General features: G+C 38.1%; 1 long non-coding RNA gene across 1 annotated transcript; it reads right to left on the bottom strand.

Annotated features, from left to right (window-relative positions):
* Positions 1-810: 810 nt before the first annotated feature.
* On the bottom strand, positions 811-16,390 carry LOC118762323. The gene is made up of 3 exons (XR_004998074.1): positions 16,194-16,390; positions 12,125-12,129; positions 811-823 (listed from the first exon to the last, which is right to left on the bottom strand). It is a non-coding gene; the product is annotated as an uncharacterized LOC118762323 (long non-coding RNA).
* Positions 16,391-20,743: the final 4,353 nt, after the last annotated feature.

The raw sequence follows: 20,743 nt of genomic DNA, 5'->3' as shown, positions 1-20,743 counted from the left end.
TGCTTGGCGACAGTTCATCCGTGTTTACGTTTTAAGTTCAAATTCCTACGAAGTTAACTTCGTCTTTTATCCTTTCAGGATCGTTAAAATAAGCCCCAGTTGAGTATTGTAATCGACTTACACCCCACTCTCGAAATTGCTGGCCTTTTGCCAAAATTTGTGATCAATGTCAGTCAGACATTATACTGGTTTTATCACCCAACTGCTCTTGGCGTTGTCGTCACAGTCGTCTTCGTCAGTATCATCTTTATTATCTTCATTATTCCCATTATTTTAGACATCCACTTTTCCATGCTTGTATGGGTCAGATGGGATTCGTCAAGACAGATCTTCTACAGAGAGATGCCCTTTCTGTTGTCAACAATCTCTTGTTTCCAAGGCTGGACATGCTTTCCTGAAAGACTGGAAACAAGATCACTGCTTGTACAATGCTTGTTTTGTAATGTTAAGACATGAAGACACCAACATACACATATGCTGCAGACTCCTTTTAGTTTTCATCTACCAGATCTATTCATAATACTTTGATCAGCTTGTGACTAGTAGAAGACATGTTACTTGCCCAAGATGTCATACAGGGGAACTGAACCTAAAACCATGTGGTTGAGAAGTGAACTCTTTAACTACGCGCGCACGCACACACACACACACACACACACACACACACACACACACACACACACATCCTTGCAATATTAAGTAAGATAAATGTGTGGTTCCTTTTGATCTCCATGACATAATGCAATAAAGTGTTCTCCTGATGATCCCTTACAGTTCAGTATCCAATTGCACTTGGAACATCCAATGCAGAAGATGCAAACAACTGCAACAGTGAAATGTTTTTGTTATGATATTCCATGCATGGATCTTTCCATGGCCTTTTATCTGCTCTTTATATCGTAGCCAATTGATGTTCTTCCCTCTTCAAAGTAACTTATGTCTCACTTGCATGGAAGAGCATAGGTAGGACAGTGCTACTGAAGTGTCTGACACATACGGTCTTGTCCAGCTTTGCTTTGAGCACATACTTTGAGACAAATACCTTCCATCCTGCTTCTTTTCTCTTTAAATTTTCAATTAAGTCATCTGGAACAAGACAGAAAAGAATTGAGCAATTAAGGAAGAACTAGAAGCACAATGTGACCAGCGATGTATAACAGTGTCTGATAGTCTGGACAATACAGCAATATACATATATATCGTCAATAAATTACAAATCCAAAAAAGAAGCACACTCTAAGTTATAGAGCAGTATAATATATAGATAAAGATAGATATGGTCAGTTTATGGGGTTACCCTGGGTTTCATGCTCATAAAGAGCTTAACTTCACAGCATTTTTTCAGACCCTAAACCTATTGACCTGTGGCCTCTCAAATGGGTTTAAGGTATGAAGAAATGCTGTAAAGCTAAGTGATTTATGGATGTGAAACCCAGGGGAACCCTATAAACTGGCCATATCTATCTTTATCTGTGTGTGTGTGTGTGTGTGTGTGTGTGTGTAAGGGTACCAAAACTGAACTTGCCCAAGACACCAGCTAACTTTTACAGGAAATATTGAATACATGGATGAGATGAGGGAGAAAATAAACAGTAAAATTGGAGATGAGGAAGAGGAGATTTGAATGAATGATACATGATTTTGTTTTTAAATTATAATTTAGTCAAAGACGGAAGCATGGCCCCTTTACTTGTTGTAGGATATTTGAGACTAGCAGGAGAAAGATAATGAAAACACCAATTGCTATATATATATATATGTATATATATATATATTATATATATATATATATATATATAGATATATATATATATATTATATATATATATATATATATATATATCATCATCATCATCATCATCATTTAACGTCTGTTTTCCATGCTAGCATGGGTTGGATGGTTCAACTGGGGTCTGGGAAGCCAGAAGGCTGCGCCAGGCCCAGTCTAATCTGGCAGTGTTTCTACAGCTGGATGCCCTTCCTAACGCCAACCACTCCGAGAGTGTATATATATATATATATCAACAATCAAGGAACGGCCATAATAGGCCATTCACCCACTAGAAATAACAGCCAAAGCTTCAACCGCAAATAAAAGTCAATTCCGTAAACAGGAGAAAATTAAAAAAACATTTACCCTGTAATTTCTTATACGATGCACCGTTTCATCTGCTGTTTAATGGTAAACTAACCTGATTAAATTAAATCAAGCCAATCTTCCATAGGCCCTCAGATTCTTCAGTAAGAAATAGCCACAAGTCGGAACAGATATTTTCACGAGGCATTTCCGACCCTGCCAAGTTAATATCTGACCTAAAATTTTCAAATCATCGCACTCGCGCCAAATTTATCGGCAGCAAATAAATATAAGCCGTCGATTCCATTACGGAATTAACCAGAAAATTCATAATTAATCAATATAGGGTGGCAAAAAAAATTGATTAATTGATTAATATTGATTAATTATATATATATATATATATATATATGTATGTATGTATGTATGTATGTATGTATGTATGTATGTATGTGTGTATGTATGTATTTGCTTGAAAACAACCATGTTTTTCATGAATTTGAGTGAAAGTAGAATGATGATGATGATGATGATGACAATAATAAGGCAGAGGAGAAGGAAAAGAGAAGGTAAAGAAGAAAAAGAACAACAATAACAACAATTTTACAAAATATCAAAATATCACGTCTACCTATGACAACAAAAATGACAAGAATGATAAAGGCGATTGCAATGGCAACAATGCAACAGCAATGGTGAGGATGATAACAATGATGACAATGATGACGACAACTACGATGACGATGGTGATGATGCAGTCTCTTAACATATACAATGAACACTTATAAATATTATTCACAATATTTACCAACAAAGTATGTTTTCAATTCAGAATTGATTTATTTGTCTTGTTTTGTTGAGACTAGGTGACATATTGCAGATGTAACCAATGCAATTTGTGATCTGCAGGTTGTTGTTGTGGCTGTGTGTGTGTTTGTGAGTGTGTATGATTTTCTGTGTGTGTGTGTGTGTGTGTGTGTGTGTGTGTGTGTGTGTGTGTGTGTGTGTGTGTGTGTGTGTGTGTGTGTGTGTGTGTGTGTGTGTGAGTGAGTGTGTATGATTTTGTGTGTGTGTGTGTTTGTTTGTGTGCTTGTATGCTTTATACTGTTTGCATTAGGTATTGATTCGGCTAGACAAAGAATCAACATGTAACACAGGTTATATTGAACTGAATATATCTCAGTACATCAGAAGTACTATATTTAATTGGACAAAAGAAAGATTACATCTTCAGCAAAGCTTTTCCACTGACATTAAACTATCTTCCTTAAGCTACGTAGCACTATCCCTCTTGCACATCCATTGTTTACACTGGGTACACTGTATAGAATTTCTACCAACTCCTTTTCTGCATATCAAACATGACTATTTCCCTGATGATGGCAGGGTTTCCACCTCCTTTCTTACTTTGGTATTTACTAAGTTCATCATCGTCGTTGTTGTAGTCGTCGTCATCATCATCATCATCCTTTAACGTCTGTATCCCCTGCTGGCATGGGTTGGATGGTTTGACCAGAGCTGTACCAGACTCCAATCTGTTTTCGCTTGGTTTCTATGGTTGGCTACTTTACAGAGTGTGATGCTGGGTACTTTTATTGTGGCACATGCATGAGCACTTTTACGTGATGCCGGCACAAGTGTTTTTTATGTGGCATTGGCACAGGACTCGTGCCAGCCAATCCTTTTCACCAGCAGGAGCAACCTTAATACTTCCGCTGTGGAGGACAGGCTTTCTTAAGTACAGCAAGGTGTCAGGTATCTTGGTCCTTTGTCATCTCATTCAAAAATTTCAGCATCCTGAGGTTGTCCTTCAGTACTTCATCGCACAAATTCAATCCACTTTGAGAGATTGGCACTTCCTTATGAAACTGTTGGCATCAATTTTCACTTTTTTAATTTCTTTTCTTGAGTTTTGGGATTCATAAGGCTGGTTACTCTGTTTCCATTGCATGTAAAGGACCAAGATCACAACATTTCCCTGAACAGAATGCCTCTCTGCTTCAGGGTCCAAGGCTGGCATTTTGAGGAAAGGAGACAAGTCAGTTAAACCAACCACAATACCAGTACTTGACTAGTACCTTATTTTATCAAATCTGAAAGGATGAAAGGCAAAGTTGATCCAGTGGAATTTGAGCTCAGATTGTGATGAACTGGAATGCCATTGAAAATTTTGTGACATGCTACTAATTCTGTCAGCATTTTAAGTTTCCTTTAACATTTTTCAATTCCAGAGTTTACTTCCACGACAGGAATTTCTTCTCTATACTGTCTACAGATTCATCTACAAGACCTAGGTCATCAACATACAGATCTTACAAGTAGCCAGTCTTAAACTCATCTGCTATGGCTTAGAGAATCATAATAAAAAGAAGGGACAGTGGGCTACACCTCAAGGGATCCCCCTACCTCTATGCTAAATTTATTGTTGAACTCACTGCAGTCTCTCATCTTACTAACTGTACATGACTTGAATAGTCTTCACAAGCCTTTCATCTTAGCTTAGTTTTGTTAATAACTTCTATCTTATAGAATTACAGTGTGGGGCATAGTTATAGTTGTTCTCCAAGAAAACAAATGCTAAATATAGGGGCTTACTCATATCTAAGTATTTCTCCTGTTGTTATCCCACTAGAAACTTAGCAAAAAACTAAGTTACATCTGATGATACCATAAATCCTCATGTATAGTCCACCCTTGAGTATAATACACGGGATTTTTAGGGGGCTGTACCTCTGAAAAAACTAAACCTTGTGTATAATACGCATCCCTTCTCTAACTTGAGTCAAGTAGGTCTATATAACATCCTTGGTTTGTAAAAATGTATACGGTAATGTCCTTTATTATTATTGTATATATAACATAATGCAAACGCGTAGCATTTTTGCGCATTTTGCTTGCAGAAAATAAAGAAAAAACAGTAATAACGTTTAATAAATGTTGCTTACTGCAAGTTATGGATGATTCTTTTATGACTTCATTGCTTTCAGGCTTAGCTTAAGGTATTTTCATGCCCGACATCACAAAATGCGTCTGAATAAACACTGCCAAACAGCAAACAGAGACTAGGACATTGCTTAGAAAATAATCTTCATTTTTAACCTCGTGTGTAATACGCACTAGGGATTTTGACCATTAAATTTTGGGAAAACAATGTGGATTATACTCGAGGATTTACGTTAATTCTTTCTCAATCAATTTCGTAGTGACTTTTTCTCATAATTTCCATAAATGGCTCAACAATTTGATGTCTCTGTCATTCCTTATCTCTACTGTATCATCTTTGCCTTATAGCAGTTTATCACGATGTTATTATGGCAATCATTGAGTAATGATAGCTGCTTATATCATCTGATTGACTTTTCAAGTGACTGACCCATATCCTACTTCACCAGATGCTTTAAGCATCTCAACCACTATCCTCAATGCACCAGCTGTTTTACCTGCCTTATCTTCAATATGTATACATGTATGTGTAGATGTATATATACATATATGTACATGTAATATGTACACATATATAAGCACATATATACATGCATACATATATACACCCATGCACACATATACACACACACACATATATATAAGTGCAGGTGTGGCTGTCTGGTAACAAACTTGGTTCCAAAACACATGGTCCTCAGTTCAGTCACACTGTGTGGTAACATGGCATGTGTTTTCTGCTATATCTGTCTGTCTGTCTGTGTGAATCCCTAAAACTTGAGAACTACACAACCAATTTCATTCAAATTTACAATGTAAAATTTTTAATTTTCAAAATTTCCAATTCTAAAGGGTCGAAACAAACCCGAGCAACGCCAGGTGATACTGCTAGTATATATATATATAATTAAAAAGATTTGGAGCCAACAAGGAGTATGATTGGGCATTTATTTTCAATCACTACAATTGTTTCTACGCAATGTAGTTCTCCAGGTGTGCAGGTACTTGATTATGCAACCACTTCCCTGCATTATGAGATCCAGCTCTGTTTCTTCTCATAATGCCAGGAAACAGTTGCATAATCATGTACCAGCACACCTGGAGAACTATGTTGTGTAGAAACAATTGTAAAGATTGAAAGTAAATGCCCCACTGTATTCCTTCTTACTGACTCCAAATCTTTTCAATTATCTATTCATACTCAACAGAAGCCCAAACACACACACATATATATATATATATATATATATATATATATATATATATATATATACATTTAAGAAATAATTGAGATTCAGTTGAATTAGGTACTTAAGTTGAACCACCAAGTCAGTCTTGTATTATCTGCACAGCTCGAAGTAAGGTAAAATCAAAATAAGCAACAAGATATCAAGTAGTGATGCAGTATGACCGATTAAAGTTCATAGTTCAACTTTCCAAAGTAATAGAAACAAGAGCATCCCTTGCCATATCACAGTTCACCTAATGTGGTTCACTTATTGCAGTTTATTATTTAAGCTTACGTCGATTCCTCTGTGGTGTTGTTTTGCATCTATAATAAAATAAATATATACAAATTATAAAAATAATAAAAAAAAAATATGCAGTATAGTACTGTTTCTACTTTGTGGATTATTATCTATTGCGGTGGGTTTTGGAGTGTAACATCTGCAATATTCAAGGGATTACTGTATATATATATCACCATCATCATCATCATCATCATTTAACGTCTGTTTTCCATACTGGCATGGGTTGGATGATTTGACTGGGGACTGGCAAGCCAGGAGGCCGTACCAGGCTCCACTCTGATCTGGCAATGTTTCTACAGCTGGATGCCCTTCCTAACACCAACCACTCCAAGAGTGTAGTGAGTGCTTTTTATGTGCCACCAGCACAGGAGCCAGTCAGGCGGCACTGGCGTCAGCCACGTTCAGATGGTGCTTTTTACATACCACTGGCATGGGGAGCCAGTCAGGTGACACTGGCAACGACCCACACACGAATGGTGCTTATTGTGTGCCACCAGCATGGGAGCCTGTCAAGCAGCACTGGCATTGGCCACAACTACAATTTCCATTTGAATGTGATTTGATTCAATTTGATTTTGATTTTGATTTTACTTGACTCAATAGGTCTCCTCAAGCACAGAATGTTGTCTGATGATTGAAAGGTACTTTTTAAATGGGCTGGTTATGCGACACTGGTGTAGGCTATGGCTGTGATCTCAATTTACTTGCTGTGTTTTCTCAATCACAGCATATCTCCAGAGGTTTCAGTCTTTCATCATTGCCTCTGTGAGGCCCAATGTTCGAAGGTCATGCTTCACCACCTCATTCCATGTCTTCCTGGGTCTCCCTTTTCCACGAGTTCCTTCCAAGTCAATAAAAGCCAAGTATAGGGGTTTATATTTGGCTAAGTATTTCTCCTGCAGTTTCCATACCAGGAATATAGCATCAGTGGTGCTTCTACCTGGCACAAAACCAAACTGCATCTCATCTAAGCAGACTCTCTCCCTAATTAGTTGGGCTATGACCCTCTCCATGACCTTCATCACCTGATCCAGCAGTTCGACCCCCTGTAGTTATTTCTATCTAAATCATCACCTTTACCTTTGAAGCAGTTGACTATGGATATGACAGTTGGATATGACTCCTTCATGAACCATTTGGTTTACAATATGGGTGACTAGGCCATAATCCACACCACCAGATATTTTAAGCATCTCAGCATTGATTCCTGGTGGTATGGGGGCTTTCCTGACTTCATAACCTTAATTGCTTTATCTACCAGGGTACTATCTAATCGGGTAGCTGGTCCCTCTACTGGGTCAACATTGGCAGGCTCTCCTCCTCCCTTTCATTTTCCACATTCAGCAGCATTTCATAATGGTTTTTCCAAGCCTCTTTCTTTGCAGAATCATTAAAGGCAAATGCTCCATCATCCTTTTGGACACATTTCTCTCCTGTGACATCACAATTTTTTCTCACACACTGCCTTGCAATCCGAAATACTTCAGTTCTTTGGCCCTCACATCGCTGAACATTGGCAAACTTCTTTTCTGCTTCTCCCTTGGCTATGCATATCTGTTGCCCAGCTTCCCTTCTGATTATCTGGTACAGTTCCCTGCTACCCCTACTCTTCCAGGCTTTCCAGGCCTGTTTCTTTGTTCTAATGGCTTTATCTACCATATTATTCCACCACCACATTACTCTAGGTCTGGAAGGGACTTTGCACCAGCCGCAGATTTGGTCCGTGGCACTCAGTAAGCTGTCCCATAGGAATTTCCAGTTAGCCTCTATGTCCGAAGTCTGTAGCTCCTCCTCCCTCTCATCAAATTTCTCAATGAGGTTGTCCCTAAATCTCTGACCATATGAAGGATCCTTTAGCTTCCAAATCCTTCTTTTCTGGATTGGTCTGCTTCTTGGCATCCTTCTAGCTCTGAGTCTAAAGTCACTAATAGCTAGTCTATGCTGGGGGGTACATTCTTCAACAGGGAAGGTCTTTGTATTTAAGAGCAACATTGCATCCTGCTGTCTGGTGAGGATGAAATCAATCTGGCTTGCAGAGTTACCTGATTGATAGGCTATCAAGTGGCTGTCTGGCTTCCTGATGTTTTTGTTGCAGATTAATAGGTTGCATGCATCACAGAGCTCCAGTAGCCTAGTTCCCTCTTCATTTCAGGAACCAATTCCATGGCCCCCATGAACACCATGGAAGATACTGGATTGCCATCCAACATGCCCATTACAATCTCCAGCTGCAAAGATGAGGTCATTGCCACTCATCTTTGAGGTAGTCTGTAGAAGAGTATCATAAAAGTGATCCTTCCAATCATTTGGTAGGCCCACTTGTGGGGCTTAGGCAGAGATAATTGTAGCTATGCTATTCTGCAAGACTAGCCTGAGCTTAAGCACCCTATTGCACACCCTGACTATCTCTATGACCTTATCCATTCATTTCTCCACAAGGAGTATGCCTACACCCCCTACTCTATCACTATTACCTTCCCAGAAGATTTTATACCTGTGTGCCTTGCCTGTGAGGACCCTGGCTGAAGCTTCTTACCACCTTACCTCTTGTAAGCAGCATACATCAACACGTCTCCATTCAAGCATTTCTGCAATCTAACTAGATCTACCTTTCAGTATGTCTACATTGACAGTGCCAACACTAAAGACTGGGAAAGGAATGTAGGAGGAAGCATGGGGAGGGGAGATGTTATTCAGTGCCTGATATATAGCTAGCTAGATAGATAGATATAGATAGATAGATAAATTGATGAATAGATAGAAATTATATATTTATATACACGTATGTATAAGTACATATATATATACAAATACATATTTATATATCATCATCATCATCATCATCATCTCATGTTCCATGCTAGCACGTGTTGGCCAGTTTGATAGGAGCTGATCAGTTGGAGAGCTACCTGGGCCCCATGTTTGGATGCCCTTCCTAACACTAATCACTTTACAGAGTGTACTGATTGCTTTTACGCAGCACTGGCAGGGATCCTCTCATACATGGCACAGGCATGGGTGTTTTTTATGTGGCACCAACACCCACAAGCCTGGAAGATTAGGAACACTCAGCAGAAGAGGGACGCAGGGGACATGCCTGTATTCAAGAATGACCATGTATTTACCGAGCTAGATGTGTCTTCTCAAGCACAGCAAACTGCCAGAAGTCTTGGTACCCTGTGATCCCCTGTGTGAGGCCCAACATCTGAAGATCCTTTCTCACCATGTTGTCCTACATTTTCTTAGGTCTACTCCTTATACAATTGGCTCCTTATTTCAATTTTTATCTACCAGACTTACTCACAAGGTATTGGTTGGGAAGCTAACTTCTTACCACTCAGCCATTTGAGTCTGACAGCTAAAAAAGGTACAAAACCAATGGTCACTTTCTGACAGCTATAACAAACAACCTTCTAAATATATTACTGGTCAAATGTTTTAGTGTGCTTCTTTTTCAGATATATTAACTACTGGTGATGTGTGTGTGTGTGTGTGTGAGGGGGGAGGGAGAGAGGAGGAGAGAGAGAGAGAGTGTTGGCACTGGAAAGAGAAAGGGCATCTGGCTATAAGACTAAAATACTGCCTCTGAAAGTCCCAGAGCAGACACAGAGCAGTAATGATGATGATAGTGAGGAAGGTGGTAGTACTGTTTGATGATGATGATGGTGTGTGTGTGTGTGTGTGTGTGTGTGTGAATTTGTTTGTCTAGAAGGAAATTGTTACAGATGCTCAACCACCCATCAACAAACTATAGACCTATTTACAGAGTCCTTCCCTTCCATTTCAGTCCCTCCTTCATTGGTTTGGTGATCCTTTGGAGCCCCAATTATTGACCTTGTCTTTGAGTTCATCTTCCAGTCAACAGTGGCTGCCCTTGAGCAATTGCTGAAAAATATTGAAGCAATTGAACCCCATCAAGGTTTCTTCATACTTAGAAATTATCTTTCAATCCCTAAGCTTCTATATTTGCTCTGAGTCAGCTCCTCTCACCGATAGCCATCTTACCTCTGATGCTTCGGCAACCTAATCTTCAAGAGATTCAAATGCTTGGTCAAGTGTCAGACTCTTTCCAATGTCCTACAATCAGGCTGTATTGCCCAAGCAGTTTGGGGGTCTTGGTCTTTGTAAGTGTTCATCCCTCTCTCTCCCCTGCTTCCTTTCCTCCACTCATGCCTGTTCCACCTTGGTGAGCAACATCTCCTCTCCAACATAGACCAGTTCCAACAGAGAGTTAGATGAAGCACTCCAACACTGGAGGGAATTGGGCTTGTCTACTTCTGAGAAGCTGGAGGACTAATGGAGTCAGAGAGCTTGGGACAACATAATTTCGAAGGCCACCTTTGACTCCCTCTTCATTTAGTCGGACCAGTTTTCAAGGTGCCGCTTACTGTCTGCAAGTGCCAAATACTCAGGTGACTGGATTGATGCCATCCTTGTGGATAACGTTGGTGGCCTACTCAGCTTGGATGAACTTTGTGTCTCTATTGCTCCAGAGTGGGAACTGACATATGCTTGGGTTTGAGCTGTTGTTGTGGTAAACTCCTTGACTCCACAGGTCTCCATGGCCTTTCTTGTTGCCTGAATGCTGGTCACTTTACATGACATATGGAGTTAAACCTTATACTCAAGAGGAACTTGGCCCAGGCAAACATCCCCTCCATCTTGGAACCATCTTGGTTGTCCAGATGTGATGGGAAAAGACCTGATGGCTTCACCCTGTGCCCCTAGGTTGAGAGGCAGATGCCTTGTCTGGGATGTCACAGTTAGCGATTACTTTGCTTCTTCACAAATTCTGGATGCTGCGGCCAGGGCAAGATCCACAACTTCTGCGGCAGAGCGGAATAAAATCCCAAAATACCACGATCCGTTGGCCATCTACACTTTCCATCCTGTGGCATTCGAGATGTTTGGTGGGGTCAGACCACTGACTATGAGATTCCTGTCTTCACTGGCAGTTCGCCTAGCTGGGGTAACTGGTGAAGCTCATAAGAGTGCTTGGTTGTTCCAGTACATCACCCACGGCAACGCTGCAAGCATACTGGCATGCCTCAATAGTCATTAGAGAGGTTTCCCAGCACCCCAAAATTTTCAGCCTAAGGTGGTGAATTGTTTTTGTTTTTTTTTTCGGGGGGGGGGGTTGTGTTTTTTGTTTGGTAATTTTTCAATTGTGTTCTTTGTCCATTTTTATAATTTGATTTTTTTTCTAATTTATGCCATATGTAATCGAGAATTATTATTTAAATAAAACAATAAAACACAAACGATAGAATAGTCCCTGATATAAGATGTAGAAAGGAAAAAAGACAAGAGAAAGAGAGAGAGAGAGACCCAAATAGACAGGCAGGCAGGCAGACAAAGAAAATTGCTATGTGTGTGTGAGAGAGAGAGAGAGAGAGGGGGCAAGAGAGAAATAGGCAGAGAGAGGTTAAAGTAAATTAGAAATGAAAGAAGACAGAGCTAATGCAAGACACTGGGAAAGAAAAGAAAAGTAGAAAGGAAATAGAGAAAGAAACAAACAAAAAAAGAGATAGGATGATAGAAGTTGATTAAAAACTGAAAGATTACTTTAGATAACGCCTGCTTTTAGCATTGTTTACAGAGGCGTTTTCAGGAAATTAATCGGTTTTATTTATATTTAGAGTCTTCAACTTCCGAAAACTCTAAAAACATTTCCAGTGTAACAAGTAATTGTCTGTCGATGTTAGACTTTTACTTAATACAAAAACATAGCAAGAGAAGAAAAGTAAAGGTGGAAGAAGAGCATCATCATCACCACCACTGCAACCCCCACCACCATCATAATCACCACCACTACCACCACCACCATCATCATCATCATCATCATCATCATCATCTTCATCATCATCATCATCATCATCATCACTTTTTCTCTAAAACCTTCTAGTTGTGAATGGAGTTATAATAGAAGTAGAAAACATCATCATCATCATCAGCAGCAGCAACAGTATTCCTTTCATTACTATGGTTGCTCTATCCATTGTTGAATGAAGCACTCAATATCTTCCTTGTTACCATAGTTTGTTTCTTTTAACAATGCTTTGTGTTACAGCATTGTGGCTTCGCTGTCAAGTTCATCACTTATACCTGTCTGTGTTGGGGGGGGGGGGAGGATCCTATACCAATGATATATATCAGATACTAATATATGCCAGCTGATATGGGGAAGGCATGGTAGGATTGATAAAAGGCAATCCTGATATGAGGTGAGTTGACACACACACACACACACGCACGCACGCACACACACACACACACACACACACACACAGAGTCTTGCTGAGAGCAAGGTAACTTCAAAAGTCTGGTGCCTTGTAAAAATGCACCCAGTACACTCTGTAATGTGGTTGGTTTTAGGAAAAGCATCCAGCTATAGGAACCAAGCCCAAACTGAATTAACCTGATGCAAGACATGATCCTCTGGTATATTGGTTCACATCAAGCCAGCCAGCCAGCCCATGCCAGAATGGAAAGCAATGATGATAATGGTACACACACACACACACACAATTATTCAATTATAATTGATAATTTCCATTTACTTCAGGACAGTCTAGTCACTTCTTTACTACTCTGATCATATACATGTGCTGAGGTAGTCTATGAAATTCAAAGCAGATGTATTTGTGGTATTTGTATGCACCTGTAGCTTTGCATTTACTTTCCTGTGGGTATGTATAAATATCTCGTTTATTTCCCTATGTATGCCTTGCTGATGAGGAAAAGTTACTGGACAAATCCAGAAATTGATCAATTCAAGGCTAACTATTTTATGAATTTCTGTGAGCCTACTCTCTCGATTTCAACATGTTGTGTACTATAAAAGTGATAATTTTTAAGTGGTTTGACGATTTAGCATCTACTTTCAACATAGGCATGGTCTCTTCTATACCCTTAATTATAATAGTATTTATATATATACACACATATACACACACACACATATATATGTATATGTGAATGCAACTTCATCCTCATATACACATAGGTGTATGGTTGCATACATATATAGTTAGACATTTATACATATAAATATATGTGTGTGTATATATATATATATAGGCATATATTCACACTCCCGTATATATATATATGTACACACACACACACGCACACACACACACACACACACACACACACATATATATACAGATACATCCTTCTATCACACACCTACAACTGCAAATATACAAGCATATGCATATCCATATAAATGAAGGGGATGTGTGCATGAAAGTTGCACTTATGCACCAGACAGTCCTACACTCATATACATACATACACACGTACACCTATACACATGTACACACAACACATTTAATATATACATACATATACTCACACATGTACACACTTACACAATTAAAAAGGTAAAAATGGAGTGTTCAGGCTGTATTTGATGACTTTATGTCTCCTTTTTTCAGGAACAGCTTGATGCATTGGTGAACAGTCAACGGCATTGGAGAACATAAAGATTGAAGCTATAGTTGAGAAAAAATTAGTTGACATGGAGGACTGGAAGCCATCTGAATATTGGAAAAGAGTCACCTGTATCATGATGATCAGTATCAAGTATCAAAGTGCCAACATCATAATTGCTGCTCAATGCTCTGCAAACACTGTAAAGGCTGTAAGACATGACATGGATATTATGAAAACCAAGTTCCCCCTTAGGCGTGTCTTTAGTGAGGGAGATGTCACGCTTCCCAACCTCTTTGAATAGGGCCTTTGGCTCAATTCAGATCATCATCATCATCATCATCATTTAACACCTGCTTTCCATGCTAGCATGGGTTGGACGATTTGACTGAGGGCTGGAAAACCAGATGGCTGCACCAGGCTCCAATCTTGATCTAGCAGATTTTCTACAGCTGGATGCCCTTCTTAACACCAACCACTCTGAGAGTGTAGTGGGTGCTTTAATGTGCCACCGGCACAGTGACCAGTCAGGCGGTACTGGCAATGACCTCGCTCAAATGTTTTTACATGTGCCACTGGCACAAGTGCCTGTAAGGCGATGCTGGTAATGATCACGCTTGAATGGTGCCTTTTATGTGCCACCGGCAAGGAAGCCAGTTAGCCTGGCAATGATCATGCTCGGATGGTGCTCTTAGCACCCTACTAGCACGGAGCACAAGTGCCAGTAAGGCGATGCTGGTAATGATCACACTCGAATGGTGTCTTTTATGTGCCACTGGCACGGAAGCCGGTTAGCCACTCTGTCAACGATCACACTCGTATGGTGCTCTTTGCACCCCACGAGCATGGATGCCAGTCATCGAATTTGATTTCAATTTCACTTGCCTCAACAGGTCTTCACAAGCAGAGTTTAGTGTCCAAAGAAGGAAAAGGTATGCATAAGTGGGCTGGTTATGCCCCTGGCATAGGCCACGAGGTTATGGTCTCAATGTGAAACTGCTGGAGACTGTGGTCAAACTCTGACTAAGGAGAGTTGTTGCTGGAAGGCCATGTGTGACAGCTTGTTTTGACTTATTGCCATACTTTTGACTCTTTTCAGGAGTCAAAAGTGGTTGTAGGAGAATCTACAACTTCAGCCCCAATTTCTGGCCTCCTAATTCCTCTGATTATAATCCCATGAATTACTCTGTGTGGAGCACAATTGAGAAAGATACCAATCACTCTGTCTACAACACCAAGGCCAAGCTCCTGGTCAAAATCATGGAGGTGTTTGAAGATCTTCTCAGGGACACAGTGAGGAACATAAGCACCAGGTTCTTGAGCCATCTTGAGGCTGTGGTGAAAGCAGCTTTGAGTTAACAGTTATCTCCCAGCCATAATCTTGTGGATATTTTTTGATTTCTTAAAATATTTTAATCTTTGGGTGAGATTTTGTGTTTTCTTTTCCCTTTATCAACTCCAAAAGGGCATAAAGCAAAGTATACCTTGACAGAATTTGAACTCAGAATGTAAAGCCACTTATAGGTGGTGAGCTGGCAGAATTGTTAGCACGCTGGACAAAATGCTTAGCAGTATTTTGTCTGCCGTAACGTTCTGAGTTCAAATTCTGCTGAGGTCGACTTTGCCTTTCATCTTTTCGGGGTCAATTAAATAAGTACCAGTTAGGCTTAATCCATTTGTCTGTCCTTGTTTGTCCCCTCTGTGTGTAGCCCCTTGTGGGCAGTAAAGAAATAAGAATGTAAAGCCAGTAGAAATGCTGCTAGGCATTTTGTCTAGTGCTCTAACTATTCTGCTCACTTGTAATCTCAATAATAATAATAATCTTTCCTGCTATAAGCACAAGGCCTGAAATTGGTTTGTGAGTAAAGTCAATTACATTCAGATAAACTATGATCTGTGTGCAACTGAGTGAAAATGAAAAGGAATTGAATTTGTTCAAATTTAAAGATTGTTATAAAATTGCCTACAAATCAAGTATATTATTCCTCACTTAGCTATATGTTTTTCATGCAGGAAGTAACCCTGGAAATTCTCTCTATTTTCCCTCCCATTTATTATTATATGACATAATTTACTTAGTGGTCAGTTATAAGTGCCTGAATTCCTGAGTAAAGTTAGCTACAAAACTATATCTTTCTCCAGGTGAAGATTTATGTCCTACTTGCTTCAAACTATAAAAAATGGCATTAACCACCAATATTATTTACCTTGTAAGAATAGGAAGTGGGTGGATTGCCAGAATCAGTACAATGTTGAACAAAATACTTCACAGCATTTAATTGTGGATTTACTCGTTTTTAAATTTAAATTTTTGCTTTCATCAATTTTACTTTCCATCCTTCCAAGATTGATAAAATAAATACCAGTGAAGTAATAATGTTAATATAACCAAGTGTGCTCTTTTCAAAAACTTAATATTTTTATGTCTATATTAGAAATTAATATTATGAACCTATATGGTTCACAAATAGATTAAGTTTCCAGTAAGAATTAAGCCTGCTTAGTGGCTTCTAAGACCACCAGCCACTTCCCTGAACCTAATCCTTCTAAATTCGCTTGATAAGAGTAGGTGGTTTTAAAAGCTTAGTTTTACACAGCACCAAGCTACTGAGATGATGCAAGAAGTAGGGGGTAGAATATGATTATTGAAGGGATACTTCTTAAGTTCTTTCTTAAGTCTAAGTCTTATAATCTATCAATATGTCCAGATTGATATCAGTGTCCTTGGACTCTTTTTCACACACATGCATACATAAGTGTGTATGTGTATAAAATTTTACCCATATAAGCATGGAAAAGTGCCTGTTAAATCAATGATGATGGTAATGCTGATAATGATATCAACACATACATACATACATACATACATACATATATATATATATATATATACAAAATGAGAAAATGGAGAAATATATCTAAATCATTCATCAACTATCAGATAATACCGAATCATATACTTTATTAAAACACTACACAAGAGCATTAAGATTAAACATTAATACAGTACAATAATTACAATCAATATAATGAGATATAACTAAATAAATATAACAAGATATAAAAATACATATACATTATAACTGACAGCAGTATATTGGATATATGTTATCCCATGGAGGGTTGAAGTTACAACCCCTATCTCATTTTATATATATACATACATACATATATATATATATTATATATATATATATATATATATATATATATATAATATATATATATATATTCATATAATTATAGACATAAACTGCAAAAGATCTAAATACACAAGAAGGAATATAAAATTCTAGATACTAGTAATGATTATAATTTTAGATAAAGACTATAAATTGTAAATAATATAGTCATTGATTGACAATACTATTCCAGTATTTATACTTCCATAAAGACAATGGGCAGGCAGAATTGTTATCAAGCCGGGCAAAATACTTAGCAGCATTTTATCCATCTTTACATTCTGAGTTCAAATTCCACCAAAGTTGATTTTGTCTTTTGTCCTTTTGAGGTCAATAAAATAAGTACCTGTTGAGCACTGAGGTTGATGTAATTGACTTACCTTCTCCTGCAAAATTTCAGCTCTCTTTTATTCTCTACACATTTGTTCTTCATGAACCTATATACCATAATCTGCTATCACCATTTGTTTCTTCAAATATTTAAGTTGATATCTTTAAATATGTCTAAGCTGATATCATTTTATAAGTAATCTATATCATTAGCTTCTCACCTTCCTTTTTGTTTTATTTCTAAAAATTTTCTATAGCTGTGTGGTTAAGAAACTCATGGTTAAGAAATGCATGGTGAAAGCAGGGCAAGTGTCTTCTACTATAAACCTATAGCCTTGGCTTGGGCAAGCATCTACTATAACCCCAGGATGTCTGAAGCTTTGTGAATAGATTTGGTAGACAAAAACTGAAAGAAGCCCATCATATACTTTTTTACTCTTTTACTCTTTTACTTGTTTCAGTCATTTGACTGCTGCCATGCTAGAGCACCACCTTTAATCGAGCAACTCGACCCCGGGACTTATTCTTTTGTAAGCCCGGTACTTATTCTATCGGTCTCTTTTGCTGAACCACTAAGTAACGGGGACATAAACACACCAGCATCGGTTGTCAAGCAATGCTAGGGGGACAAACACAGACACACAAACATACACACATATATATATATACATATATACGACGGGCTTCTTTCAGTTTCCATCTACCAAATCCACTCACAAGGCTTTGGTCGGCCCGAGGCTATAGTAGAAGACACTTACCCAAGGTGCCACGCAGTGGGACTGAACCCGGAACCATGTGGTTGGTTAGTAAACTACTTACCACACAGCCACTCCTGCGCCTATATAGCCACTCCTGTGCCTATATAGCCTCTCTTGCACCTATATATATATATATTTTTTTTTTTATTGCCCACAAAGGGCTGAACATAGAGGGGACAAACAAGGACAAACAGATTAAGTCGATTACATCGACCCCAGTGCATAACTGGTACTTAATTTATCGACCCTGAAAGGATGAAAGGCAAAGTCGACCTCGGCGGATTTGAACTCAGAACGCAGCAGCGGACGAATATTTATGCGTGTGTGTTTATGTCCCTGTAACTTTGCAATTCAGCAAAAGAGACCAATAGAATAAGTACTTGGCTTACAAAGAATAAATCCTGGGGTTGATTTCTTTGATTAAAACCCTTCAAGTCGGTGCTCCAGCATGGCTGCAGTCAAATGACTGAAACGAGTGAAAGAATAAAAGAATACATTATATTTTCTGTTAATTTTTCAATAACTTTTATGAAAGTTATTGTTAAATAAGTTAATTATGGGGAGTAGCTAGAAGCCATGTCACTTGCAGGCTCACCCCAGGTTGCTGAGATTAATGCAGCTGATGCTTTGTCTGAATGTCTGCACGTCAATGCTTGCAGCAGAAATTAAACTGAAAAAAGAGATTAATTCCTGGGGTTTGCACTTCATGCATGCAACAAAGTGATTTGTACTTTGTATTATTTTATTTTTTGTGCTAATTTCAGTCATTCAGTAGTGTCCATGCTGGTATAACTTTCATGGCTTTTAATTAATCATATTAACTGCAGTATTTATTTTAGCATCACACATATTTCATTCATCTCTGTTTATGAAATCAATAAGTTATGCTTTGACATAAAGGGACACAACACACTGATATACACTGGTGGACATAAACAGACATAGAAACAGAAATGCACCAAGAAACACAGATGCTCAAACACATGCACACACATATGCACACATACATGCACTCACATACATGCATGCACACACATACATGTATGTATGTATGTATGTATGTATGTATGTATGTATATAATTTTCAAAAAAGAGTTACTGACATTTATGAAAATCTTTTTAAATACATACATATGTGTGTGTGTGTGTGCGTGTGTGCATGTGTGCATGTGTGCGTGTGTGTGTGTGTGTGTGTGTGTGTACATATATAAAATTTGAAGAAAGATTTTCTTAAAAGCTATTCCCTTTTTTAAATATTTTAGAAAACTAGAATGACACAAACCTTTTGGAATGCAGTTTTCACATTGCATGTCTACATAATATGATATGATATATAATATAATATAATATATATTATAATATAATATAATATGATATAATATTTATAAGTTGGCAAGCTGATTGAAACGTTTGCAGGATGGCAAAATAGTGGTATTTCGTCTGTCTTTATGTTCCGAGTTCAAATTCTGCCAAGGTCGACTTTGCCTATCATCTTTTTGGGGTTGATAGATTAAGTACCACCTGTGTACTGGTGTCAATCTAATCAACTGGCCCCCTCCCGCAAAATTTTGGGCCTTGTGCCTAGAGTAGAAAAGAATATTTTATATATATATATATATGAATCAGTGGCATTCGATAAATACTTGGTGCACATGGCGGAGACGTAACCCAGCCCCTCCCCCATTTTAAAGAAATATTTTTTTACGAAAACCCATGTTTTTGGCTATGGAGATTCTGATTCGGAAAAAAAATTGGTGAAAATCACAACTTCAAAATTTCAATAAGTCTGGACACTTATTGATCAAACCACATTTGTATGTATGTATGTATGTATGTATGTATGTATATGTATGTATGTATGTATATATGTATGTATGTATGTCACATGCAAATGTATGTATGTATGTATGTCACATGCAAATGTATGTATGTATATCACATGCAAATGTATGTATGTATGTATGTATGTATGTATGTATGTATGTATGACACATGCAAATGTGTCACTATGATTATCACTTACTGCTTGACAACTTTTGGTTTGTTTACGCCTTGAACTTATGGCTTCAGCTAATAATGACCTGACAGAATAAGAACCAGATAAGCAAGTACTGAGGTCATTTTTATTAATTACGTCATCCAAGGTGGTACCCTAGCATGACCACAATCCTGATGTGTAAAATAAATAGAATATATAAATAACATAGTAGTAGAGTAGCAGAAATGGCAGAGAAACAGAAACTTTTACTTTCAAAATTTGTTATTCCACTAAACTTATGAGTTATATGTAAGTCATGAATTGGAATCAGTTCCCTTCTTCTACTAATATTTAAAATTTTGATTATAGTTTTGTTCTAATATTGATTTCAAATTTTGGCACAAAGCCAACAATTTCAAGGGGAGGGAGTCAGTCAATTACATTGGCCCCAGTGCTCAGCTGGTACTTATTTTATCATCCCCTAAAGGATGATAGACAAAATTGACTTC

This window comes from Octopus sinensis, linkage group LG2, assembly GCF_006345805.1.
Source record: "Octopus sinensis linkage group LG2, ASM634580v1, whole genome shotgun sequence".
NCBI classification, from domain to species: domain Eukaryota; kingdom Metazoa; phylum Mollusca; class Cephalopoda; order Octopoda; family Octopodidae; genus Octopus; species Octopus sinensis.
Note: the sequence above shows the minus strand (reverse complement) of the source record. Positions and strands in the feature narration are given on the sequence as shown.